Source organism: Hydractinia symbiolongicarpus, chromosome 7, assembly GCF_029227915.1.
Source record: "Hydractinia symbiolongicarpus strain clone_291-10 chromosome 7, HSymV2.1, whole genome shotgun sequence".
NCBI classification, from domain to species: Eukaryota; Metazoa; Cnidaria; class Hydrozoa; order Anthoathecata; family Hydractiniidae; genus Hydractinia; species Hydractinia symbiolongicarpus.
The window spans coordinates 30,900,399-30,923,401 of record NC_079881.1 but is presented as its reverse complement, the minus strand read 5'-3'; positions in this window follow the sequence as shown (position 1 = coordinate 30,923,401).

Genomic DNA, 23,003 nt, shown 5'->3' with positions numbered 1-23,003 from the left:
TGTCAGTCCGTTTTAGTTACAACGGTTGGGTCAAATATTCGTACCAACATGTATTTAGCGATATTTGTTTTGATATTACTAGGTTGCATCGCTTTTAACAATGAAACGATTGACTGTGGGACTTAATTGAACTAACCTTGGACTGTGACCTGATAAATGTGATAAATGAGACAATTGGACTCCAAGAAATAACATTCTTCTTAATTTGACATGATTGCGGAACTCAGCGTTTACACTGGGCGCTGTGTAGCGCTTCTTTTAAAAATTTACATTAATAAGTCATTTTTTACTGTGGGACCAATCCTAGCCGTTATTGCGTGCTGAAGAAAGAGCGACAGTTTCAAAAACTACATCTTATTGACTTTTTATTGGTGTCAGTGCGTTTTAGTTACAACGGTTGGGTCAAATATTCGTACCAACATATATTTAGCGATATTTTTTTTGATATTACTAGGTTGCATCGCTTTTAACATTGAAACGATTGACTGTGGGACTTAATTGAACGAACTTTGGACTGTGACCTAATAAATGTGATAAATGAGAAAATTGGACTCCAAGAAATAACATTCCTCGACGCAATTAAGGAAGCAATTTCAGGTTTTTCGCTGCCCCGGGTTTTCAATAATAATAAAATAAATAAAAATAAATACGGCAATCAAATGACGTAATCGTCTTAATGCGTGGCCTAGTGGTATACACACTAATTTTGCCGTGATCCAGAATATTTATATTATTGCGCGTGAAACCACGATAGCGAGGTCCGCTATTTTAAAGATGAAGCCTCGTGTGAAGATCTGTTGGAGCTTTGACTGTGAAAAGGATAGAAGCGCCATATTGTGGAAAGGTACGTATTCAGTGTACTTCCTTTTTAATCCTCAGTAAAATTGTCATTTTTTAAATATTTGCTGGTAATTTTAGCTAGTTTTGTATACAAACATTTTCATACCAAAAAACCATCCTAACAAGTGGCGTTGGAAATATTTTGTAGCATCTTATGGAATCACTTTTAAAATTCTCGTAACTTGTATAGCTAGCTAGCTAAATATATTTTTGTCACATAAAATATGAGAACCACCAATATAAAACAATACAGGAGAAATATATCTAGCTAGCATTTTGATTCAACATCAAACATTGCCGTTTCAGAAATGCAAAATTAACACATCAACTGCAGATTTTAGACTATTTTTTTCGCTGCACTTGATAAGTGCTGTGGTAGTTCTCACATAGCCTGCACTAAAAGTATGGCAAATATCAACTTCATTTGGAAAACGCTGTACCCCCTAACAGCCAATTAGCCGTTAACGGAGACGAAAACTGTTTGTCGACGGCCCCTAAATGAATTCATAATATAAACCTGCAATAAAAAAACAAGAAATTAAAGTAGCTTCGTTTATTATTCTCAAAGTTAAAGAAGTTATCAAATTCACAGGAGCAGTCATTCATGACATTATTTAAGGTGGCCAGAGTGTTGCAGACGGGTACAGCGTTTTCAAAATGAAGTTGATATTTGCCATACTTTTAGTGCAGGCTATGTGAGAACTACCACAGCACTTATCAAGTGCAGCGAAAAAAATAGTCTAAAATCTGCCTGGCAGTGTTCCACTGATAGAAGAACTTCTAGGTCTTATCGACACCCTTGTTTCGTAATAACAATTGAAAAATATTTAAGCACTTGCGCCACTGGTCTATATAATTGCCCCCTATGTCTCATACCAGGACCCACTATGTTTAAAATATGCCGTTCAAAAAGTGAACCTGAAAAAACTTTGTACAAATCAATAAAATTGGAAATAGAAGTCATTCGTTCTTCGCATTGAAATTAGTTTAAAAATGGTTCTCCAACTGTTTGATGATGGCTAGTTTTTTCAAATTTAAATTATATTTTTGTTGTTCTTTATTTTTTTCATTCACAATATTAATGCCTTTCTGTGAATTAAGAAGGTGTAGTTCAGTTTCCCGCAGCTTTTGTTTTAAGTTTTCTTTTTCTATAGACAGTTTTACTTCGATTTGTGCTGACAATTTACGTAACTCGTTTCGGTATGTGTTAGGATGCTGCTTAAAGTTTTTTCTTGTGCTGTCATATTTTGTAACCAGGTCACATTGACCTAGTAATTTTTCCAGCATACGCCCAGTTTTACTAATTTCTTCTGTCTTTTTTTTTACAGCAATGGTGCATTTCTTCGCTGCGTATGTTGAAACTGTTGGAGTAGTCTCCTCAGACTGTCGAGTTGAAATGTTGCTGAAATCAGTCACAGATTTTTGAATTGGTGTGCTGGTTACAGGAGCAATTTCAGGCATTTCTTCATTTGGAACAATAATGGATGATCCTGTTAGATGGAAAACTGATCCTTTAGCAAGATCAGTGGTATCAATTTCCTCACCTTTGGAAACATCCATGAAAGATTCTAAACTCACTGACTCAAGAATTTGATTTGAATCTTTTTCATTGGTAAGTATTTTATCTTCTTGCCTCATAGTTTGGGCAAAGCTGATAGTATCTAGCTGTTGTATAAATATTTCGTCATTGACGCAGATTTTTACTTTAAATGCGGGTATTCTGCCTGGGTTTTCTAAGCACTTTTTCCAACAGGTAGCCAAATATTCTTTTTCTGTTTTGATCGTATACTCTCTGAAGTGGTGAATACTTTTCAGGGTGTCAAAATTTTTTTCAGTGTCCAGGAATTGTATACCACTGTCGCTTTCCTTCCAAAATTCTGGAATCAACAAATAATCTGCGATTCTTTCTAAGTGGGATTGGTATAACCATGGTTTCTTTTCAATGAAATGATATGGTATCAAAGTGTTGGTTGGTTCCTTTAAGTTTTTACTGTGCTTTCCAATTTTCTTTGACACACCAGCCTCAATAATGGTACTTGATGTGCTTTCCTTGACTTGCAATCTCAAAAAAGCATTCAAAATAACATTAGCTGGGTGGTGGTTCGATGTTAATGTGGATACTGTTTTCAAAAAATTGAAAATTCTTTCTTCATTTTCAGTGTTTGTTGTTGGACCGGAAAACAGCCGGTATTGCTCTGGTGCATGAGCTATCAATGAATGGAAATACTGCCCATATAACTTTCGTTTTGTCAATGACTTTGGACAGGTAATAATTTTTCTCAATTTTATTCCATGGAGGAATGTCACATTGTGTAAACGCAGAATGGATGTTGGTGCACGACAATGATCGGGTCTGTACAGAATATCTTGTATCTCACAAGCAGTTGACAAAAGATCAATTACATTTTGATCGATCTTTCCATACAAATATTGTGTACAGTCAATTAAACATAATCTGTAGTCTGCACCACGTTTGGCTTCTTTTCCACTAAATGACGCGTTTATCGTTTGCTCTAACAGCTTCCGTTCACTTTTGTTTAGATGATACGGGAGTTCATGCAAAAGATTTTTAATATGTCCACTAATATCATGCAGTGGTTCGCATGGAAGAACTTCATAATTGGCTAAGTTTAGCTCTTTCAAAGAAGAACTTGTTGTTTGGTACATCAAAGCTGGAGCACGTTGTGCACCCTGCAATGTACGATCAAGCAATTTCAAATAATCTACTTTTTTGGATTCAAATCGCAGTTTGACGTCACGTTCGTGTAAATCAGTAACAATATCTTCTTTCGACATGTTTTCAGTGTAATGAAGGATTTTGTTCCCAATCACTCTTCGGCCATGTGTTGTTGCCATTATGTGGTCGATTTTTTCTTGAAGTGATGTGTGTTTTAGATTGAATACATGATCTAAGTCATTTGACCTTTCTGCAAATAGTCCACAAGCCCAGCAAAAATAATGACCACCTTTTTTATGACCAGCTTCAAACTGGCATGCAGGAGAATCACCTATAATGGCAAAGATTTGTTCATTATTATATATAATTATATTATTTTGTATATGATAGTTCAATTTGTGTTTTCCTGTAGTGAAATATATGAAAAGATTTGTATCATTTTCCTCACCTTTGAATATTCGCATAATGTCATTAAGTTCTACGTCATTGACAACTGTGACATTTTTCAAACAGTTTATTTCTTCCAAACGGTCCTCGCTATACATGATTTGTTGGTCGCTAGATGGACATCTCGCTAGCATATGGACTTCGGGAATTTCGATCGTGCTTTGTATATCAACATGCAACCCTGCAATAAGATATAACGTATTATAAAGTTTTTCATCATAATTGCCAGCGAAAAGCGCTGGATGAAAGCCGTTCTCCACCTTCCGCAATGCCTTAAACAATCAAATTGCGTTTTTCGTTTAAATAGACCTTTCCTGAATTTCCTAATTATGTCAAACTCAATTAATTAATTAAAGTCGATACTAAAAATGATCCTTATCCCTAAGTTCCTTAACAAAAGGTAGAACAAAAAACCTAATTTCGTAAATATTTCTGTTCTGAAGTGCCTCAATTGCGAACTGAATATAGCCGAGATTCGGGTCAATTAGGTGAAAGAACCAGGAACCCCGGGAACTAACTTTGTGAAATATCATGAATTTTTATACTGCGAGGTAGCCAAGTTAGATTTTATCGCTCGCCAAGTTAGTTGAAACTATCAGGAAAAAAAACCGTGAATTATCAACCTCGACCGCTGGGAACTATACGGATACGGAAATTCCTCTCTGGGACATAACCTAATTGACACTATATCGATATAACTCAATAATCTGATTAGCGGGTCATATTTCTTGTCTCCTCTGAGTTGGTAATTTCCGAGATCTTTAAAACTCAGCGAGCCTTGCCGGAGGTGACGCAACCTCGTCCCCAGAGCCTTTTTTTACGTATGCTGTGTCAAGACACTAAAACGCGCAGCGCGGTTGCCTTTCAGCAGAATGTCAGCTAAGTTTTTAGGCCAAGGTTGATTCGGGAAGGTATTCTTGCTCGAAGTGTTTTTGTACATATTCTTGAAAATTATTTACCCGATGGGGTCTGCGATACCATACGGCATTTCCGTGCGCGATATAAACTACCGAATTGCCTACCCGCTATTTTGCGAAAGATTGTGCTAGTACATGAGTAGAAAAAGGAACTGGTGAGCGAGATCATCATCTCTGATTTGGCAATAAATATTTTGCAATATCAAGGGAGTGGGCACAAGAAGAAGTCACGTTTTGAATTCGATATTTTATTTTTAAGACAACAAACGTACAGTATTAATATTATATTCTCAATCTTACCTGTTTTATCGAAGTATTCTTCGTTCGAATAAAATATCGCTTTGTCGTATAAACAAAAGACGATAACCAGAAGATGGGAATGGTTCGAAATCGATGATGTATCGTGCCAATTACCAATATGTCGTTGTCGTTGTAAAATTTTAAGGTTTTTCACGGACATTGATGAATCGTTTTCATCATAAACAATACCTAAAAAAATAATCATAGAATGTCAGCCCACGTAATAAGATTATCATAGAATGTTAGCCTACGTCAACTTTGGCCTAAAATATATACACAAGGCTTGCTGTTCTTTTGGTTTAAAGGATGCGTTTGCTACAGGCAACAGAAAATACAATACTGACCTAATCTTTTATATTCCAATTCCAATGTTCTGTTGTCCATGTTTTCATAAAACGAATCTGGATGTAGTCGAAGATATGGCGCATGCTTTTTTGTCAATGCTTGTCGTACGACATCCATGTTTTTCTTTCGTCCTACAAAAAATAGAAGCATAGATAAAGTTACTCGCAAGTAAAATGTTGATAATACAATCAAGTATACAATTGCATCTGAACCATATCAACAATGGGATTTTGTGTTGTGTATATTTGCAAAATACAGTAAGGTAAATACAAAAAAATAAATTACCTAAGTGGATAAATTTTGGCAAGTATTTAATTTGGCGAATGACCAAAATGGAATATTTGGCGAGGATTTAATTTGGCAAATACAAAAATATGTTTATTTTGGCAGGGATTTAATGACACCAAGAAATAAATTTTTACGTCTTGAAATCTTTTATAAAAAATAAGAATAAATGTATATATAAACACAAGATTTGTTGTAAAAAAATACTTGTATTTATAAAACTTGTTGTGAATATAATTTCTTTTCTTATATAATTTAAAAAACAAAACAATTTTTTTTCAAATTTGGCGAACGGTAAATTATGTTAAATTTGGCAAGTATTTAATTTAGCGAATAGTCAGTTATCAAAATTTTGGCGGGTATTTCACCAAAATTCGCCAAAATTTATCCACTAAAGGTATATAATCAAATACCTTCAACTACAATCTTTTCATTTCTAATTTCATTATTAACAAGTGACAGACTGTCAAATTCTTGCGGCACCAATGCCTCTCCAATCGAATATACACCCTATACCATAATAAAATAAATAAAAGTAGAATACATTCACCGATGTTTTATGTACGTTTAAGCGAGTTATTAACTATTATTAACAGCATTACCTTAGCAACCTGCTCTTTCAATTGAGCTTCAACCTCCGCACTTCTTTCTTCTGTTGGTATTGAGATATTTGTACCAATCAGCCTAAAATGAATGAAAACAAGAATTTGAGTTTTTATTCATAGGAATTATCTCATAATATAAATGCAAAAGGTTGGAAAAACCCATAACTTCTTTACTTATTCTACAGACTATATGGACTGTCTTATAAGGTTCAATACTATGAAGACTACACTGCACCACAACTTATACCTCCTCTTGATCTTTCTAACTCTAATTTTCATACTAAATGGTGTGAAGCGATCCAAGTCACAACCACTTTCATCCAGCAATGTTTTAACTACCTGTCCAGAGTTTTTTGGTTTTTCTCCTTGTGCATTCAATAAGTTGAATTCATTTGCAAGCTGGGTATAATTGATTGGATGACCATCAGGTAAACTGCTAACTTTTTTGAGACAGCCAGCTGAATCCCAACTATAGTTAATACGTCTACCCAAGTGGTCATGTGGTCGCTTTAACCCAGCAGCAATTTCATTCAAAGTATTGTTTGATCTTTCTAATGCACTGTGATAGCTCTCAAATGACCTAGCTATTCTTAATCTATCATGTTGTTTCTTTGAAGTTGTTGTGCCATATAATCTAAATGAATTCAATTATCAAATTCATTGAAAAAACGAAAATGATTCTGCAAAAAACATTTTTGCAGATGCGATGGAAGTAATGGTTTCATCTGAAAAATATTGAGCTATTTCAAAAGTTTTTTCTCAAGCAAATTGAATAAAAAAATGCTAGAAATTACATTTTAATTTTCAATATAATATGCTGTTGAATATACCTTGCAACAGAAGTTTCCTTCCACTGATTCTCTATATCCAACTTGATATTTTTGCAAATTTCAGCCTTTCTTGCCTTCTCTTTGACCTTTTTTGAGAGTGTAAAGGCTTTTTTAAAAGTGATGGAGTGGTCTTTTTTGAAATTCTGATCCAAAGAAGCAACAGTGTCATCAGTTATCTCTAACAAAATTTTCTTTTTTGGTTTGAATAACCAAGCATCTGTCGCTTTTCTTCTCAATGGTCTAGACTTAATTGGAAATAAGGCAAGTGGTATGCGGTATTTTTCATCGCAAATACATCCCTTACAATTTATGAAAGAATGTTTTCTCTTTTCTTTGATACACAGTTTCTCCCATGCTTCAAATGAGAATGTTTTTAAAAACAAAATTTTGTTTTCTGTGGATGTTTTTCCAATGTTGAAAATAGCTTCTTTCAGTTTGATAGCATTTTTTTTGTAATGTTCATAGCTGTAATCAACAAAGCCAACAGCATCTTTGAACTTCTCAATGAAACCACTCAAGTGTTCATGATAAACTGTTGATGTATCAGACTGCGAGACGTTTTTTCCAAGTTTATGTTGGTCCTTCAAAATAACTTCGAAAAAATATCCTTTTGAAAAACCACATGTCAAAGGATCCAACAACATAACTGTTAAGATATTTAACTATAAAACAAACAAAAAACATATTCTCATTTCCTTCCCAGGTTTGACCACCACACCCCACAAGCTTGTTTATGCATCATAATGAGGATGCCGATAAGCCGCAGAACAGTTGCTGGCAAAAAAGTGACGCTTGCAGTGAATAATAATGGTTTATGTATATATATACTGTCTGCGTGCGAGACTCTAGCTAGCTATATAGATTCCGGCAAAACTTTTGGCAACACTCCAACAGGCAAACTTCAGTAAGAACTATTGCTTATCAGCACCCTTGTGCATCATTAATCATAATTCGAAAATATAATGACTCCCCAAGGCTTTAAAAACTTATCTGCAAAATTCAAAACAAACAAAAAATATATTGTCTAGTAATAATAAAAATGTCTTAGCTATAACTGGCTATATTTTTTCTCATGATGAAAACACTTTTAAGTAATCTTTTAAGCATCTAATCTTTCAACCCTAGACCACTATCTGTTTATTTGACTTTTCAGTGATGACCTGACTGCAAAGCTTTTTTATAGCTAAACTTAAAACGAAGACTTTTCATTATCCTTCTAGTCGTTATCCTTTTAGCAAACTGGAAAAAGGCTACCAAACTGATTCCAATGTTTGGGGTATAATAATAGCTTAAAATATACAATAAACCCAAATCTGCAAAAGAAAACCCTGCGTTTGCGTCTCATCAACTCATATTTATATGTTTTAAGCATATCAAATAATCAGTTTTGTAACTATATTTATGTGCACAACCAGAAAGCCATATATAATGGTTGTTTTTGGGTATATAGTTTTTACACCACCTGTACATTATAAAAAAGAAAAGATATTACTTACCTACACTTACTTACTTCCTAACAACAAACCAGAGAGATTCACGAAGATCCCGCCATTTTCCGTCGAGTCCAATGACGTGGCATTTTTTGATTGGTTCTCAAGCGAGCGTCTGTTCTGGTCTTTCTTTTGCACGTTGAGCTTTCCTCTCCTATTTTTGTTTTGATTTTGGCTACGTAGCCTGAACTAGCTTATGCAGTGGCCTTTTCCAACGTTTCGCATGCTTATTTGCATATAAAGATGTGGAAATATTAACATATTGGGGAAGTGCGATAATCCCTGCGTCCATTTCAAAAGAGTCTATGAATTTTACTGCTATGGTTATCAAATTTGAGTGCTTTTTGAACCACTGGTGAAGGAAATAGATGATGTTTTCGTAAGATATCTCGTTATATAAACATTGAAAATCTATAGACTCGTTTGATTCTATTAACTAGCCATACAAGACATCTTATTTCATAAAAATCGCATCATTGCATTATAATATAAGCGTGCGATCTACCAAAAACAGGTAAAAAGTATACCTTCTTCAACAAGCTATATAAAAAGCAACAAACGTATTTCGGTGAAAACCAGGCCTTAATTTGGAAGTCGAAAGATGCCAGACCAGATATAATATCACTTCCAAGGCCCAGGACACACTAAAAGTGAATTTCTGCGACTTTCAAAGATGCACTTTTCAATATCGCAAAAACCGTGTATTTTGCGGATCCCTTCCTTAATTACGTCGAGTTTGACATGATTGCCGAAACTCAGCGATTACACTGGGCGCTGTGGTAGCGCTTCATTTAAGAATTAAGCTAAAAAAAGTCATTTTTTTACTGTGGGACCAATCCCAGCCGTTAACGCGCGCTGAAGAAATAGAGACAGTTTCCAAAACTAAATTTCATTGACTTTCTAACGGTGTCAGTCCGTTTGAGTTTCAACGGTTGGGTCACATATTCGTACCATTATGTATTTAGCGAAATTTTTCTGATATTACTAGGTTGCATCGCTTTTAACAATGAAACGATTGACTGTGGGACTTATTTGAACTAACTTTGGACTGTAACCTAATAAGTGTGATAAATGAGTAAATTGGAATCCAAGAAATAACATTTTTCCTAATTGGACATGATTGCCGGAATTCAGCGATTACACTGGGCGCTGTGGTAGCGCTTCATTTAAAAATTTAGATTAATAAGTCATTTTTTACTGTGGGATCAATCCTAGCCGTTATCGGGCGCAGAAGAAATAGCGACAGTTTCAAAAACTACATTTCATTGACTTTCTAACGGTGTCAGTCCGTTTGAGTTACAACGGTGGGATCACCTATTCGTACCAACATGTATTTAGCGATATTTTTCTGATATTACTAGGTTGCATCGCTTTTAACTATGAAACGATTGACTGTGGGACTTAATTGAACTAACTTTGGACTGTCACCTGATAAATGTGATAAAGGAGACAATTGTACTCCAAGAAATAACATTCTCCTTAATTTGACATGATTGCCTAAACTCAGCGATTACACTTGGCGCTGTGGTAGCGCTTCATTTAAGAATTAAGCTAAAAAAAGTCATTTTTTTACTGTGGAACCAATCCTAGCCGTTAGCGCGCGCTGAAGAAATAGAGACAGTTTCCAAAACTAAATTTCATTGACTTTCTAACGGTGTCAGTCCGTTTGAGTTTCATCGGTTGGGTCACATATTCGTACCATTATGTATTTAGCGATATTTTTCTGATATTACTAGGTTGCATCGCTTTTAACAATGAAACGATTGACTGTGGGACTTATTTGAACTAACTTTGGACTGTGTCCTGATAAATGGAATAAAGGAGACAATTGGACTCCAAGAAATAACATTCTCCTTAATTTGACATGATTGCCGAAACTCAACAATTACACTGGGCGCTGTGGTAGCCCTTCATTTAAGAATTAAGCTAAAAAAAGTTATTTTTTTACTGTGGGACCAATTCTAGCCGTAAGCGCGCGCTGAAGAAATAGAGACAGTTTCAAATACCACATTTCACTGACTTTCTAACGGTGTCAGTCCGCTTGAGTTTCAACGGTTGGGTCACATATTCGTACCAACATGTATTTAGCGATATTTTTCTCATATTACTAGGTTACATCGCTTTTAACAGTGAAACGACTGACTGTGGGACTAAATTGAACTGATTTTGGACTGTGACCTATAAATGGGATAAATGAGACAATTGGACTCCAAGAAATAACATTCTTCTTAATTAGACGTGATTGCCGGAACTCAGCGATTACACTGGGCGCTGTGGTAGCGCTTCATTTTAAAATTAAGATAAATAAGTCATTCTTTACTGTGGGACCAATCCTATCCGTTATCGCGCGCTGAAGAAATAGCGACAGCTTCAAAAACTACATTTCATTGACTTTCTAACGGTGTCAGTCCGTTTGAGTTACAACGGTTGGGTCACCTATTCGTACCAACATGTATTTAGCGATATTTTTCTGATATTACTAGGTTGCATCGCTTTTAACAAGGAAACGATTGACTGTGGGACTTAATTGAACTAACTTTGGACTGCGGCATGATAAATATGATAAATGAGACAATTGGACTCCAAGAAATAACATTTTTCTTAATTTGACGTGATTGCCGGAACTCAGCGATTATACTGAGCGCTGTGGTAGCGCTTCATTTAAAAATTTAGATTAATAAGTCATTTTTTACTGTGGGACCAATCCTAGCCGTTATCGCGCGCTGAAGAAATAGAGACAGTTTCAAATACTACATTTCACTGACTTTCTAACGGTGTCAGTCCGTTTGAGTTATAACGGTTGAGTCACATATTCGTACCAACATGTATTTCGTGATATTTTTCCGGTACTACTAGGTTGTATGGCTTTTAACAGTGAAACGATTGACTGTGGTACTTAATTAAACTGATTATGGACTGTCACCTGATAAATGTGATAAAGGAGATAATTGGACTCCAAGAAGTAACATTCTTCGTACTTTGACATGATTGCGGAACCTCAGCGATTACACTGGCCGCTGTGGTAGCGCTTCATTTAAGAGTTTAGACAAATAAGTCATTCTTTACTGTGGGACCAATCCTAGCCGTTATCGCGCGCTGAAGGAATAGCGACAGTTTCAAAAACTACATTTCATTGACTTTCTAACGGTGTCAGTCCGTTTGAGTTACAAAGGTTGGGTCACCTATTCGTACCAACATGTATTTAGCGATATTTTTCTAAAATTACTAGGTTGCATCGCTTTTAACAATGAAAGGATTGACTGTGGGACTTAATTGAACTAACTTTGGACTGCGGCCTGATAAATATCATAAATGAGACAATTGGACTACAAGAAATAACATTTTTCTTAATTTGACGTGATTGCCGGAACTCAGCGATTATACTGAGCGCTGTGGTAGCGCTTCATTAACAAATTTAGATTAATAAGTCATTTTTTACTGTGGGACCAATCCTAGCCGTTATCGCGCGCTGAAGAAATAGCGACAGTTTCAAAACAACATTTCATTGACTTTCTAACGGTATCAATCAGCTTCAGTTACGACGGTTGCGTCACATATTCGTACCAACATGTATTTAGCGATATTTTTCTCATATTACGAAGTTGCATCGCTTTTAACAGTGAAATGATTGACTGTGGCACATAATTGAACTGATTTTGGACTGTGACCATATAAATGTTATAAGTGAGACAATTGGACTCCAAGAGATAACATTCTTCTTAATTTGACATGACTGCCGAAACTCAGCGATTACACTAGGCGCTGTGGTAGCGCTTCAATTAAAAATTAAGATAAAACAGTCATTTTTTACAGTATGACAAATTCTAGCCGTTAGCGTGCGCTGAAGTAATAGAGACAGTTTCAAATACTACATTTCACTGACTTTCTAACGGTGTCAGTCCGTTTGAGTTATAATGGTTGGTCACATATTCGTACCAACATGTATTCAGCGATATTTGTCTGATATTACTAGGTTGCATCGCTTTTAGCAGTGAAATGATTGTCTGTGGGACTTAATTGAACTGATTATGGATTGTGACCTTTACAAATGTGAAAGTGAGACAATTGGACTCCAAGAAATAACATTCTTCTTAATTTGACATGATTGCGGAACGCAGCGATTACACTGGGCGCTTTGGTAGCGCTTCATTGAAAAATTTAGATTAATAAGTCATTTTTTACTGTGGGACCAATCCTAGCCGTTATCGCGCGCTGAAGGAATAGCGACAGTTTCAAAAACTACATTTCATTGACTTTCTAACGGTGTCAGTCCGTTTGAGTTACAAAGGTTGGCTCCCCTATTCATACCAACATGTATTTAGCGATATTTATCTGATATTACTAGGTTGCATTGCTTTTAACAGTGAAAAGATTGAATGTGGGACTTAATTGAACTAACTTTGAACTGTGACCTGATAAATGGGATAAATGAGACAATTGGACTCCCAGAAATAACATTCTCCTTAATTTGACATGATTGCCGAAACTCAACGATTACACTGGGCGCTGTGGTAGCCCTTCATTTAAGAATTAAGCTAAAAAAAGTTATTTTTTTTACTGTGGGACCAATTCTAGCCGTAAGCGCGCGCTGAAGAAATAGAGACAGTTTCAAATACCACATTTCACTGACTTTCTAACGGTGTCAGTCCGTTTGAGTTTCAACGGTTGGGTCACATATTCGTACCAACATGTATTTAGCGATATTTTTCTCATATTACTAGGTTACATCGCTTTTAACAATGAAACGATTGACTGTGAGACTAAATTGAACTGATTTTGGACTGTGACCTATAAATGGGATAAATGAGACAATTGGACTCCAAGAAATAACATTCTTCTTAATTAGACGTGATTGCCGGAACTCAGCGATTACACTGGGCGCTGTGGTAGCGCTTCATTTTAAAATTAAGATTAATAAGTCAATTTTTACTGTGGGACCAATCCTAGCCGTTATTGCGCGCTAAAGAAATAGCGATAGTTTCAAAAACTACATTTCATTGACTTTCTAACGGTGTCAGTCCGTTTGAGTTACAAAGGTTGGGTCACCTATTCGTACCAACATGTATTTAGCGATATTTTTCTAATATTACTAGGTTGCATCGCTTTTAACAATGAAAGGATTGACTGTGGGACTTAATTGAACTAACTTTGGACTGCGGCCTGATAAATATGATAAATGAGACAATTGGACTACAAGAAATAACATTTTTCTTAATTTGACGTGATTGCCGGAACTCAGCGATTATACTGAGCGCTGTGGTAGCGCTTCATTTACAAATTTAGATTAATAAGTCATTTTTTACTGTGGGACCAATCCTAGCCGTTATCGCGCGCTGAAGAAATAGCGACAGTTTCAAAACAACATTTCATTGACTTTCTAACGGTATCAATCAGCTTCAGTTACGACGGTTGCGTCACATATTCGTACCAACATGTATTTAGCGATATTTTTCTCATATTACGAAGTTGCATCGCTTTTAACAGTGAAATGATTGACTGTGGCACATAATTGAACTGATTTTGGACTGTGACCATATAAATGTTATAAGTGAGACAATTGGACTCCAAGAGATAACATTCTTCTTAATTTGACATGACTGCCGAAACTCAGCGATTACACTAGGCGCTGTGGTAGCGCTTCAATTAAAAATTAAGATAAAACAGTCATTTTTTACAGTGGGACAAATTCTAGCCGTTAGCGTGCGCTGAAGTAATAGAGACAGTTTCAAATACTACATTTCACTGACTTTCTAACGGTGTCAGTCCGTTTGAGTTATAATGGTTGGTCACATATTCGTACCAACATGTATTCAGCGATATTTGTCTGATATTACTAGGTTGCATCGCTTTTAGCAGTGAAACGATTGTCTGTGGGACTTAATTGAACTGATTATGGATTGTGACCTTTACAAATGTGAAAGTGAGACAATTGGACTCCAAGAAATAACATTCTTCTTAATTTGACATGATTGCGGAACGCTGCGATTACACTGGGCGCTTTGGTAGCGCTTCATTGAAAAATTTAGATTAATAAGTCATTTTTTACTGTGGGACCAATCCTAGCCGTTATCGCGCGCTGAAGGAATAGCGACAGTTTCAAAAACTACATTTCATTGACTTTCTAACGGTGTCAGTCCGTTTGAGTTACAAAGGTTGGCTCCCCTATTCATACCAACATGTATTTAGCGATATTTATCTGATATTACTAGGTTGCATTGCTTTTAACAGTGAAAAGATTGAATGTGGGACTTAATTGAACTAACTTTGAACTGTGACCTGATAAATGGGATAAATGAGACAATTGGACTCCCAGAAATAACATTCTCCTTAATTTGACATGATTGCCGAAACTCAACGATTACACTGGGCGCTGTGGTAGCCCTTCATTTAAGAATTAAGCTAAAAAAAGTTATTTTTTTTACTGTGGGACCAATTCTAGCCGTAAGCGCGCGCTGAAGAAATAGAGACAGTTTCAAATACCACATTTCACTGACTTTCTAACGGTGTCAGTCCGTTTGAGTTTCAACGGTTGGGTCACATATTCGTACCAACATGTATTTAGCGATATTTTTCTCATATTACTAGGTTACATCGCTTTTAACAATGAAACGATTGACTGTGAGACTAAATTGAACTGATTTTGGACTGTGACCTATAAATGGGATAAATGAGACAATTGGACTCCAAGAAATAACATTCTTCTTAATTAGACGTGATTGCCGGAACTCAGCGATTACACTGGGCGCTGTGGTAGCGCTTCTTTTTAAAATTAAGATTAATAAGTCAATTTTTACTGTGGGACCAATCCTAGCCGTTATTGCGCGCTAAAGAAATAGCGATAGTTTCAAAAACTTCATTTCATTGCCTTTGTAGCGGTGTCAGTCCGTTTGAGTTATAACGGTTGGGTCACATATTCGTACCAACATGTATTTAGCGATGTTTATCTGCTTTTACTAGGTTGCATCGCTTTTAACAGTGAAACGATTGACTGTGGGACTTAACTGAACTAACTTTGGAATGTGACCTAATAAGTGTGATAAATGAGTAAATTGGACTCCAAGAAATAACATTCTTCCTAGTTGGACATGATTGCCGGAACTCAGCGATCACACTGGGCGCTGTGGTAGCGCTTCATTTAAAAATTTAGATTAATAAGTCATTTTTTACAGTGGGACCAATCCTAGCCGTTATCGCGCGCTGAAGGAATAGCGACAGTTTCAAAAACTACATTTCATTGACTTTCTAACGGTGTCAGTCCGTTTGAGTTACAAAGGTTGGCTCCCCTATTCATACCAACATGTATTTAGCGATATTTATCTGATATTACTAGGTTGCATTGCTTTTAACAGTGAAAAGATTGAATGTGGGACTTAATTGAACTAACTTTGAACTGTGACCTGATAAATGGGATAAATGAGACAATTGGACTCCCAGAAATAACATTCTCCTTAATTTGACATGATTGCCGAAACTCAACGATTACACTGGGCGCTGTGGTAGCCCTTCATTTAAGAATTAAGCTAAAAAAAGTTATTTTTTTTACTGTGGGACCAATTCTAGCCGTAAGCGCGCGCTGAAGAAATAGAGACAGTTTCAAATACCACATTTCACTGACTTTCTAACGGTGTCAGTCCGTTTGAGTTTCAACGGTTGGGTCACATATTCGTACCAACATGTATTTAGCGATATTTTTCTCATATTACTAGGTTACATCGCTTTTAACAATGAAACGATTGACTGTGAGACTAAATTGAACTGATTTTGGACTGTGACCTATAAATGGGATAAATGAGACAATTGGACTCCAAGAAATAACATTCTTCTTAATTAGACGTGATTGCCGGAACTCAGCGATTACACTGGGCGCTGTGGTAGCGCTTCATTTTAAAATTAAGATTAATAAGTCAATTTTTACTGTGGGACCAATCCTAGCCGTTATTGCGCGCTAAAGAAATAGCGATAGTTTCAAAAACTACATTTCATTGACTTTCTAACGGTGTCAGTCCGTTTGAGTTACAAAGGTTGGGTCACCTATTCGTACCAACATGTATTTAGCGATATTTTTCTAATATTACTAGGTTGCATCGCTTTTAACAATGAAAGGATTGACTGTGGGACTTAATTGAACTAACTTTGGACTGCGGCCTGATAAATATGATAAATGAGACAATTGGACTACAAGAAATAACATTTTTCTTAATTTGACGTGATTGCCGGAACTCAGCGATTATACTGAGCGCTGTGGTAGCGCTTCATTTACAAATTTAGATTAATAAGTCATTTTTTACTGTGGGACCAATCCTAGCCGTTATCGCGCGCTGAAGAAATAGCGACAGTTTCAAAACAACATTTCATTGACTTTCTAACGGTATCAATCAGCTTCAGTTACGACGGTTGCGTCACATATTCGTACCAACATGTATTTAGCGATATTTTTCTCATATTACGAAGTTGCATCGCTTTTAACAGTGAAATGATTGACTGTGGCACATAATTGAACTGATTTTGGACTGTGACCATATAAATGTTATAAGTGAGACAATTGGACTCCAAGAGATAACATTCTTCTTAATTTGACATGACTGCCGAAACTCAGCGATTACACTAGGCGCTGTGGTAGCGCTTCAATTAAAAATTAAGATAAAACAGTCATTTTTTACAGTGGGACAAATTCTAGCCGTTAGCGTGCGCTGAAGTAATAGAGACAGTTTCAAATACTACATTTCACTGACTTTCTAACGGTGTCAGTCCGTTTGAGTTATAATGGTTGGTCACATATTCGTACCAACATGTATTCAGCGATATTTGTCTGATATTACTAGGTTGCATCGCTTTTAGCAGTGAAACGATTGTCTGTGGGACTTAATTGAACTGATTATGGATTGTGACCTTTACAAATGTGAAAGTGAGACAATTGGACTCCAAGAAATAACATTCTTCTTAATTTGACATGATTGCGGAACGCTGCGATTACACTGGGCGCTTTGGTAGCGCTTCATTGAAAAATTTAGATTAATAAGTCATTTTTTACTGTGGGACCAATCCTAGCCGTTATCGCGCGCTGAAGGAATAGCGACAGTTTCAAAAACTACATTTCATTGACTTTCTAACGGTGTCAGTCCGTTTGAGTTACAAAGGTTGGCTCCCCTATTCATACCAACATGTATTTAGCGATATTTATCTGATATTACTAGGTTGCATTGCTTTTAACAGTGAAAAGATTGAATGTGGGACTTAATTGAACTAACTTTGAACTGTGACCTGATAAATGGGATAAATGAGACAATTGGACTCCCAGAAATAACATTCTCCTTAATTTGACATGATTGCCGAAACTCAACGATTACACTGGGCGCTGTGGTAGCCCTTCATTTAAGAATTAAGCTAAAAAAAGTTATTTTTTTTACTGTGGGACCAATTCTAGCCGTAAGCGCGCGCTGAAGAAATAGAGACAGTTTCAAATACCACATTTCACTGACTTTCTAACGGTGTCAGTCCGTTTGAGTTTCAACGGTTGGGTCACATATTCGTACCAACATGTATTTAGCGATATTTTTCTCATATTACTAGGTTACATCGCTTTTAACAATGAAACGATTGACTGTGAGACTAAATTGAACTGATTTTGGACTGTGACCTATAAATGGGATAAATGAGACAATTGGACTCCAAGAAATAACATTCTTCTTAATTAGACGTGATTGCCGGAACTCAGCGATTACACTGGGCGCTGTGGTAGCGCTTCTTTTTAAAATTAAGATTAATAAGTCAATTTTTACTGTGGGACCAATCCTAGCCGTTATTGCGCGCTAAAGAAATAGCGATAGTTTCAAAAACTTCATTTCATTGCCTTTGTAGCGGTGTCAGTCCGTTTGAGTTATAACGGTTGGGTCACATATTCGTACCAACATGTATTTAGCGATGTTTATCTGCTTTTACTAGGTTGCATCGCTTTTAACAGTGAAACGATTGACTGTGGGACTTAACTGAACTAACTTTGGAATGTGACCTAATAAGTGTGATAAATGAGTAAATTGGACTCCAAGAAATAACATTCTTCCTAGTTGGACATGATTGCCGGAACTCAGCGATCACACTGGGCGCTGTGGTAGCGCTTCATTTAAAAATTTAGATTAATAAGTCATTTTTTACAGTGGGACCAATCCTAGTCGTTATCGCGCGCTGAAAAAAATGCGACAGTTTCAAAAACTACATTTCATTGACTTTCTAACGGTGTTAGTCCGTTTAAGTTGCAAAGGTTGGATCACCAATTCGTACCAACATGTATTTAGCGATATTTATCTGATATTACTAGGTTGCATTGCTTTTAACAGTGAAAAGATTGAATGTGGGACTTAATTGAACTAACTTTGAACTGTGACCTGATAAATGGGATAAATGAGACAATTGGACTCCCAGAAATAACATTCTCCTTAATTTGACATGATTGCCGAAACTCAACGATTACACTGGGCGCTGTGGTAGCCCTTCATTTAAGAATTAAGCTAAAAAAAGTTATTTTTTTTACTGTGGGACCAATTCTAGCCGTAAGCGCGCGCTGAAGAAATAGAGACAGTTTCAAATACCACATTTTACTGACTTTCTAACGGTGTCAGTCCGTTTGAGTTTCAACGGTTGGGTCACATATTCGTACCAACATGTATTTAGCGATATTTTTCTCATATTACTAGGTTACATCGCTTTTAACAATGAAACGATTGACTGTGAGACTAAATTGAACTGATTTTGGACTGTGACCTATAAATGGGATAAATGAGACAATTGGACTCCAAGAAATAACATTCTTCTTAATTAGACGTGATTGCCGGAACTCAGCGATTACACTGGGCGCTGTGGTAGCGCTTCATTTTAAAATTAAGATTAATAAGTCAATTTTTACTGTGGGACCAATACTAGCCGTTATTGCGCGCTAAAGAAATAGCGATAGTTTCAAAAACTTCATTTCATTGCCTTTGTAGCGGTGTCAGTCCGTTTGAGTTATAACGGTTGGGTCACATATTCGTACCAACATGTATTTAGCGATGTTTATCTGCTTTTACTAGGTTGCATCGCTTTTAACAGTGAAACGATTGACTGTGGGACTTAACTGAACTAACTTTGGAATGTGACCTAATAAGTGTGATAAATGAGTAAATTGGACTCCAAGAAATAACATTCTTCCTAGTTGGACATGATTGCCGGAACTCAGCGATCACACTGGGCGCTGTGGTAGCGCTTCATTTAAAAATTTAGATTAATAAGTCATTTTTTACAGTGGGACCAATCCTAGTCGTTATCGCGCGCTGAAAAAAATGCGACAGTTTCAAAAACTACATTTCATTGACTTTCTAACGGTGTTAGTCCGTTTAAGTTGCAACGGTTGGATCACCAATTCGTACCAACATGTATTTAGCGATATTTTTCTGATATTACTAGGTTGGATCGCTTTAAACAATGAAACGATTGACTGTGGGACTTAGTTGAACTAGCTTTGGACTGCGACCTGATAAATATGATAAATGAGACAATTGGACTCCAAGAGATAGCATTCTTCTTAATTTGACATGATTGCCGGAACTCAGCGATTACACTGGGCGCTGTGGTAGCGCTTCATTTAAGAATTAAGCTAAAAAAAGTCATTTTTTTACTGTGGGACCAATCCTAGCCGTTAGCGCGCGCTGAAGAAATAGCGACAGTTTCAAAAACTACATTTCATTGACTTTGTAGCGGTGTCAGTCCGTTTGAGTTACAACGGTTGGGTCACATATTAGTACCAACATGTACTTAGCGATATTTTTTTTGATATTACTAGGTTGCATCGCTTTTAACAATGAAACGATTGACTGTGGGACTTAATTGAACTAACTTTGGACTGTGATCTAATAAGTGTGATAAATGAGTAAATTTGAATCCAAGAACTAACATTCTTCCTAATTGGACATGATTGCCGGAACTCAGCGATTACACTGGGCGCTGTGGTAGCGCTTCATTTAAAAACTTAGATAAGTAAGTCATTTTTTACTGTGGGACCAATCCTAGCCGTTATCGCGCGCTGAAGTAATAGATACAGTTTCAAATACTACATTTCACTGAATTTCTAACAGTGTCAGTCCGTTTGAGTTTCAATGGTTGTTTCACATATTCGTACCAACATGTATTTAGCGATATTTGTCTGATATTACTAGGTTGCATCGCTTTTAGCAGTGAAACGACTGTCTGTGGGACTTAATTGAACTAACTTTGGACTATGACCTGATAAGTGTGATAAATGAAAAAAATTGGATTCCAAGAAATAACATTCTTCTTAATTTAACATGATTGCTGGAACTCAGCGATTACACTGGGCGCTGTGGTAGCGCTTCATTGAAAAATTTAGATTAATAAGTCATTTTTTACTGTGGGACCAATCCTAGTAGTTATCGCGCGCTGAAGAAATGGCGACCGTTTCAAAAACTACATTTCATTGACTTTCTAACGGTGTCAGTCCGTTTGAGTTACAACGGTTGGGTCACCTATTCGTAGCAACATGTATTTAGCGATATTTTTCTGATATTACTAGGTTGCATCGCTTTTAACAAGGAAACGATTGACTGTGGGACTTAATTGAACTAACTTTGGACTGCAGCCTGATAAATATGATAAATGAGACAATTGGACTCCAAGAGATAGCATTCTTCTTAATTTGACATGATTGCCGGAACTCAGCGATTACACTGGGCGCTGTGGTAGCGCTTCATTTAAGAATTAAGCTAAAAAAAGTCATTTTTTTACTGTGGGACCAATCCTAGCCGTTAGCGCGCGCTGAAGAAATAGCGACAGTTTCAAAAACTACATTTCATTGACTTTGTAGCGGTGTCAGTCCGTTTGAGTTACAACGGTTGGGTCACATATTAGTACCAACATGTACTTAGCGATATTTTTTTTGATATTACTAGGTTGCATCGCTTTTAACAATGAAACGATTGACTGTGGGACTTAATTGAACTAACTTTGGACTGTGACCTAATAAGTGTGATAAATGAGTAAATTTGAATCCAAGAACTAACATTCTTCCTAATTGGACATGATTGCCGGAACTCAGCGATTACACTGGGCGCTGTGGTAGCGCTTCATTTAAAAACTTAGATTAGTAAGTCATTTTTTACTGTGGGACCAATCCTAGCCGTTATCGCGCGCTGAAGTAATAGATACAGTTTCAAATACTACATTTCACTGAATTTCTAACAGTGTCAGTCCGTTTGAGTTTCAATGGTTGTTTCACATATTCGTACCAACATGTATTTAGCGATATTTGTCTGATATTACTAGGTTGCATCGCTTTTAGCAGTGAAACGACTGTCTGTGGGACTTAATTGAACTAACTTTGGACTATGACCTGATAAGTGTGATAAATGAAAAAAATTGGATTCCAAGAAATAACATTCTTCTTAATTTAACATGATTGCTGGAACTCAGCGATTACACTGGGCGCTGTGGTAGCGCTTCATTGAAAAATTTAGATTAATAAGTCATTTTTTACTGTGGGACTAATCCTAGTAGTTATCGCGCGCTGAAGAAATAGCGACCGTTTCAAAAACTACATTTCATTGACTTTCTAACGGTGTCAGTCCGTTTGAGTTACAACGGTTGGGTCACCTATTCGTAGCAACATGTATTTAGCGATATTTTTCTGATATTACTAGGTTGCATCGCTTTTAACAAGGAAACGATTGACTGTGGGACTTAATTGAACTAACTTTGGACTGCGGCCTGATAAATATGATAAATGAGACAATTGGACTCTAAGAAATAACATTCTTCTTAATTTGACATGACTGCCGAAACTCAGCGATTACACTAGGCGCTGTGGTAGCGCTTCAATTAAAAATTAAGATAAAACAGTCATTTTTTACAGTGGGACCAATCCTAGCCGTTAGCGTGCGCTGAAGTAATAGAGACAGTTTCAAATACTACATTTCACTGACTTTCTAACGGTGTCAGTCCGTTTGAGTTATAACGGTTGGTCACATATTCGTACCAACATGTATTTAGCGATATTTTTCTGATATTACTAGGTTGCATCGCTTTTAACAAGGAAACGATTGACTGTGGGACTTAATTGAACTAACTTTGGACTGCGGCCTGATAAATATGATAAATGAGACAATTGGACTCCAAGAAATAACATTTTTCTTAATTTGACGTGATTGCCGGAACTCAGCGATTATACTGAGCGCTGTGGTAGCGCTTCATTTAAAAATTTAAATTAATAAGTCATTTTTTACTGT